The sequence below is a fragment of the Choristoneura fumiferana genome, chromosome 6, assembly GCF_025370935.1.
Source record: "Choristoneura fumiferana chromosome 6, NRCan_CFum_1, whole genome shotgun sequence".
In the NCBI taxonomy this organism is placed as follows: Eukaryota; Metazoa; Arthropoda; class Insecta; order Lepidoptera; family Tortricidae; genus Choristoneura; species Choristoneura fumiferana.
This window is the reverse complement of record NC_133477.1, coordinates 1,179,509-1,187,001: the sequence shown is the minus strand read 5'-3', so window position 1 is coordinate 1,187,001 and position 7,493 is coordinate 1,179,509.

Here is a 7,493-nt window from a genome sequence, read left to right as displayed (position 1 = left end):
GGTCCTCAGTAAATAACTTCTTTTTCTTAAGTTGTACAATATCCTTTAAAGTGCAATTATTTTTTGCAAGCCTTTTATTTTACGTATCAAATTATTATTTTTCGTCTGAAGTTTCCTTTTGTCTTGCTCAAGTTTTTATTTTTCAACTTAAGAAACGCTTTTCGCGGGCTGTCGAATATTGGAATCCATATCTGATATATTGACTCGATCTAGACTCGATGGGGTCGCAGAACGCTGTTGTTCTTCGTCATTCTGAAAGTAAACGGCATATAAATGCCCAAAATTTCAAAGTTGCGAGCCCAGCTGGAACACATGACCTTTGCTTGGGAGGCCATAGTAAACCACTACGCTGCCCATGGCTTATCGGTGTGTTTCAACTGAGGCAGACCGGAGCGGAGACGTGCAGAATCGACATTTTAACATTACAAGGGCAGCGGAGCGAGAGGTGAGATTTCAAACTTCAACTAATGAGATTCGTCGATTCTGCCCATCTACGCTCCGCTTGGCGCCAGTGGAAACGCACTCTTATACCTAGTCTATTTTTCACGTTAATTAAAAATAACGTGCATAGATAACTCAATAACATTTACATATAAAATAATCTCATTAGAAAATGACCTGTAAAATAGGAACAGCTGATTTTTTTAGTTGGCGATGACGTTTACTAGTGATATATAAATCGTCTGCACGAAAGTGTGCAGAACACACTTCTATATTAATAATTTCGTCAAGGGGTACGGTAGACTCGAACGAAATGCACATCAAATTGAAGAGCGTAAAAAATTTGTCAATCCTAGTCGACAACTTGTAGGCGGAAAATTCGGATTATCGAGTATTTTCAATATAAAACTTGAATAAATTACTAAGTATATAATGGCGTTGCGAAGTAAACATGTCAAAGTCATCACATCAAAGTGGCGTTAGTGTCACGTCACCACGTGTCACAGGTGTCACAGGTTTGCATTTCGTTCTCCATTGTGACCTTTTAAGGGCCCCACACACGTACGATTCGTCGATTTTCATCAGATCGATCGTACAGATGAATCGTACCGTATATGGGACCTTTAGGTCTAATTTCTTTGATTATGAGACAGAGACATCATATGTAGTCCGTCCCAAAGTTCTGTCACTGGCATATTATTTTTAAATTTAGTACATGATTTTAGAAAATTTTATTGAATTCCATTTTTGAATTATTGGCAATTATTTTAAAACAATAAACAGTCATTCGCTGCAATTTCTCACGATGGAGTGGAAATTGAAAGAAAACCGAATACCTGTTTTAGCATTGCACCGCTGTGGGTACTCGCCAAGTACCATTTTCAAGTTGCTCAAAAATTTAAATATAACGCTTATGTTGTGTACCGTACTAAAAGGGGTCGAAATCAGTGCGAAAGTGTACCAAGAGACGGTTTTGGATAAGCATGTCAAAGATCTGCCCAACACGCTATTTTCAGGACATAATTTTGTGTTCCAGCAGGATTCTGCGCCAGCACACAAGCCAAGACCACTCAAGCCTGATTTGACCGTCAAAAAATCGACTTTATAAGACACGAAGATTGGCCTTCCTCCAGCCCGGACCTTAATCCTCTGGACTTTAAAATTTGGCAGGTCTCAGAAGGAAAGTCTGTGCTAAACCCCATAAAAATTTGGAGAGCCTGAAGTCATCTTTAAGAAAAGCAGTCGCTGAAATAGACATGAAAATGGTGCGTGCTGCAATAGACGACTGGCTATGCCGATTAAGGGCCTGTATTAAAACGAAGTCATTTTGAATAATTTTAATTTTTTATTAAATTTACTTTAAATTGGTATATAATTTATTAAAAACTGATTGGTACTTTTGTTTTTTTTCATTATTCATTTGTGACAGAATTTTGGACTGACTATACGTAGTTATTTGGCAAATAAGATTTAGGAGAAATATCTACTGGTGAAATACCGATACGTAGGTTAGCCGTTAAAGTGTTTGTGATAATAATTAAGGCTGGGAATATATGTCAGATTTTTCGATAAGTACGACAGCCTTTACTTACTGGCAAAAAATTTTTTCAAACATACTATTATGAGACATATTTTGACATATTTTATCTTATTATATTTTAAGTAGTGTGCAAGAATATTGTACGCCTCTAGCAGGCAGGATATGGCGCTTCTTTGTGTATTGCTGTCTATCAACTTTATTACCCATAACCGCAATAAAGACATTTTGATTTTGATTTTTGATTTTTTTGAGTCTACATTTTACCCGAGCGAAGCCGGGTTTTCATCTAGTTAGAATATATCGTTTGGCATCCAATCATTTTCACTCCTCTGCGTTCTTATTATTTTCAGCCATTTTTCCCTCTCCAAGCCTTGTTTTGGAAGTCTAGAACGATATGAAAATATTTAACAGAGACCTAAAGTTAAATAAAGTGATTTATTTATCAAACACAGTATCGGTTTCACAATAATATTAAAAAATATAATAAAAATTAATACGACAGTACTTTGCACCCGATCTCCCCTTTACTTGCTTTCTCGCTCACTATTGCAGAAAGGGTCATTAGACGTCTCGCTTACACATTGTTTTCTTGCAATAATCAAATTATCAACAAATTATTTATAAATACATACAGCAAGTCCTGAACATCCTAAACGAAAAAAAATACGGGATAGGTGTTTTGCTTGATATGTCGAAAGCATACGACAGAGTTCAGCACGATATATTACTGGATAAACTATACGGGATAGGAGTAAGAGGTATCGCACATAAATGGTTTGCGTCATATTTAAAAAACCGAGAACAATGTGTTGAGATCCAAAATTTTAATCACCAAACAGGAGAAATAACTTACGTCAAATCCAACGTAGTGCAAATAAATAATTCAATCCCCCAAGGAAGTGTAACTTCTTGTTTACTATTTTTAATATATATAAATGACCTTCCAAAAATAATAAAAGAGACGTGTGTCTTGTTTGCAGATGACATATCTATACTAACTTCCTGCACGGACAGCATAAAATTGCACCAAGATCTGAATAATCTTTTTGATCAGCTTTAAATTGGATGAATGATCATAACTTAGAAATAAATTTTTCAAAAACAAAATTAATACAGTTCAGACCATACCAAAAAAACTCCTCTAGACATAAACTTTTCATTTAACGGCTCAAAAATAGATTGCGTAATACTTTTACATTACTCGGATTCGAAATCGATTCGAATGTCAATTGGAAAGCGCACATCAGTAAGCTCAAAACCAAACTGTCTAGTTTCGCTTACGCTTTAAGTGAATTAAAAAAAATAAAAAAAAATAAAAAAAAAACCCAAATATGAAATCTGCACTAGCCGCTTATTACGCATATGCCTATTCGCGACTTAAATACGGCATTATCTTATGGGGAAACAGCACTGATATTCAGGATATATTTACTTTACAAAAAAGATGTATACGGATACTCGCCAATATTAAGAGTCCGGAAAGTTGCAAGCCGCATTTTATAACACTTGAAATTTTAACACTGACATCCTTATATATCTTTGAGATTTGCAAACATGTTAGGAAATACCCACAGTTTTATACAAAGCAAAAAGACAAAACAAGACGCTTTGAAACAAGATTTAAAAACAATTTAGTTACTCTGACTGGATCGAAACTAAAACTGCACAAATCATCTCCAAACTCGATGGCAATTAAAATTTATAATAAAATGAGTGACCAATTCAAAAATGAGGAAGATGATATTAAATTTAACAAACTACTGAAGCAATTCTTGATAAAAAAAAGTTATTACTCGCTTGAAGAATATTTTAAAGAATAATTATCACAGAGTCTACCTAAACCTACCTACCTACCTAATCTAAAATTAAATTAAAACATATTTTAGCAATGCCATTGTTTATCCACTCATTGACACATCGTTTAAGATAAGACTATGATACTAACATTAAATCGTCCTGACATACCTATAAAATAATATTCACTAATAATTATCGACTTATTCGAATAACATTCTGACATACGAGTATTGCGTGACTACAATTATTAATGTTACTGATATTGTCTTTTAATTATTCTTTTCTATTTTGATTTTGTATTATTGCCACAACTTTAATTAATTCTAAGATACCAATTTATTGTTTTGGAAACTCTCTCTCTCTTAAAAATGCTGCGCCCTTCCGGGTTTCATAGTGTTAGTGCTGTACTGTACTTTTGACATGTGAATTGCATTTAATAAATAAATAAATAAATCGAAAAATTTCGTAAACAAAATCCATTATTTAAAGAAATACGCACTGTACTTACGAATGAAACGAGATTTGACGTCGGTCTTTTACGGTTAAAGTGTAATTATTGCACTTTTACATCACACAGGACGGCATTTTTGATGAGTGAAAGTCGCTTGACGCATGTGTGACCGCTAGCGGGCTCGGAACGCTACTAAACATGAAGTTTGGCAATTGCCTCACTTTTCACTTGCCATAGTGCGAAAGCTTATGCCATATCTACCTTAGTTTATGTATCATAGGGTACAAAAGATTTTGTTAAGCTGACGTGCGGTATGGGCAAAAGCTGTTATCGACACTGACATTTGCATCGCCGGTAAGCAAAAGGCATACCGCGCCCAGGACTCGCACCTCGCTTTGACGTTGACAGCTACAATTAATAAAATATAAATAAAAAAAATGGTTGTTACGTCGCTCACAACAGGTAAGGAAACCTAAATCCAGTATCCAAAACTACTACTAGGCAGTTCTGGGCACTGGATTTAGGTTATCTGTGGCCACATTTTCGAGCAGTGTCGAGAACTTTTTTCTTTATATTATTATAGTTTCCATTTCAACCCAGGTACTCCTGAGCGACCGAGTTTTGCTCGGTTGATCTTTTTGTTAAATCATGTTTTTGGAGAACTACATACATGTTTAAATAAGCTTCGTAACTAAAATAGAAACTCAACACAAAGCAAAGACCACTCAACTTACCCACAATAATGCAATTAATAGTTTCAAAGAAGAGATTACAATAAAAATGCCAAAAATTCCGAGAAGTCCTCTTCCATCTGTAAAAAAAAAACAGTATTATATCGAGCGCCAAAACAGAGATCATCCACTAAATAGGTGTCCTAATCATCCAATCGCCATTCATTTAGCAAATTTTAATTTCGCAACCAACGCACATACGGGTATTTAATTTAATCGATCTACGCGGCCATAAGTCAATTTCACAAAATGCACGATAGGTGAAAAAAAACGGCCAAGAGCATGTCGGACACGCCCGAAATAGGGTTCCGTAGCCATTACGAAAAAATTAAGTAATATTTTTCTAAGGATTTCGTATTTTGTACGGAATATTCCAAGTTTAGGTGTAATTTATACCTTAGGCTGCTATTTACTCCTTAACTACTAATAATTGTCAAGAAAACTTAACCGTTATAGTTTTCCTTGTAAGTTTGATTATACTTCCTACCATCCTGATTTTTTTCAAATGTTTCCACCCACCATTAGTAAGTTATAGTGAACTGTACACCCCAAATTGCATTTACTTTGTATGAAAGTGACCTTTACGGCCCAAATTACTATTATTTTTTTCAAATAATGTAGACGTAAAGGACTACTGACGTTTTTCCACGGTGTAAAGGACACTTTACTTTTTAACTATGTTATTTAACGATAACTAAAAAGATAAGAATTCTTTAGCACTTTTGTCATTGACATCGAAAATATTGGTCAAAAAAAAAAAAATACAACAGGTTTTTATAAATAAAAAACGTTTTTTCTTGTGAAAAGTGGCATTTTGTTCTTTACGACAATTAAACCTAAAGTTATCATTTACCTACCTCTTAAAACGTTTCGATTACATAGTGACATCATCAAAGACAAGAATCCATACTTAATATTATAAATGCGAAAGTAACTCTGTCTGTCTGTCTGTCTGTTACGCTTTCACGCCGAAACCACTGAACCGATTTGGATGAAATTTGGTACAGAGATAGAATAGACCTTGGGAAAGAACATAGGCTATCTTTTATCGCGAAAAAGAGGCTTTAAGGGGTTGAAATAGGGGATGAAAGTTTATATGGTGGAAGTTCGTCGCTGTAGGAGATAAAACCATGAAACTTGGCATTTAGGCACTTAATAAGAAATAAGTCTGTATTTGTTTGAGCTTTTTGAAAATTCGACCTGTGAGGGGGTGAAATAGGGGATGAAAGTTAATATTGAAGGTCATTATCGAAGATAAATCGATGAATCTTTATTAAACTTGCCATTTCGGCACGTGATTATGAGATGAATAGAATAGGTACCCTAAATAAATTAAATACTTTCCAAAGTTACTATTCCACGCGGACGAAGTCGCGGGCAAAAGCTAGTAATAAATAAATATTGTTTATCACTTCACTATTTTTATGGTAAATGTAGGTAGTAAGGACCAACTAACGTAATCGTAAAGCGCAAACATTATCAAGTGAGTCCTATAAACCCCATATTCATTACATTTCTTGTTGTTATAGTCATGCAAATGGCAGGTCTTAAAGGTCAAGATGCATACATTTTGACTTTACGTCGTAGTTTATGCTTTATGATTACCTTTACGTTCCATGTTATTTCAGGTTTGATATTTACTCCCACAAAATTATTTGTTTCTGGTGTTTAGGCATGTCAATAGATGGGGCGTAAAGGTAGAATTTTTCAAGATATTATGATTTTAACAGTTCAGATCGATAGAGCTTGAAATTCTGAACAAAACTGTATATATAACTCATTTTCGGTATTTTGTCCTTTACGTCAATTGAACCTAAAGGTATCGAATTATATTGAATATCGTCACTAACTAGCAGGTAAGTAAGTACTTTGAAAAAAAATTCTTACCTAAAATCAATATGCCAACAAAACTGAACCTTGACGTTCATAAAGTTCACTCAGAAAATAGATAGGTAATTACTTTGAGGTACGAGGTTTATTTTAAAGAGTGACGATATCTAAAATTAAAAAAATTACACATCTGGGGAGGTTGGAGACCAGAGGCCTTACTCCAAAATTCTAAAACCAAAATTCGTATCATACCGTCCTTCTCACTCCCGTATTTATTAAATAGTATAAGCGTCAGAGGGACGTTACGTTTTTAAATAGTATAAGGGGCTGTTTCACCATCCATTGATTACCGTTAACCGACGGTTAAATGTAATGCCGTCTCCGTCTATTCGAACAAAATAAATAGAGACGGCATCACATCTAACCGCCAGTAACACTAATCAAAGGATGGTGAAACAGCCCGTAAGTTTCGTTCCACATTTTAGGTCCTTCCTAGTTCGGGCACCGTCTCTGCCACACAGGTCTGACAGTAATGTTGTAATCAAGTTCAAGTCGGGTCAGGAATAATAGGACTAAGAATTTTTTCAGACCCTCAAATTATGACGTAAATGTTGTGCTTCATAAATAGTAGATTGCACAACAAGAGCATAAAACGAGCTATTTTACCCGATACGTTCATATAGCCACCCGAGCCGTACGGCGA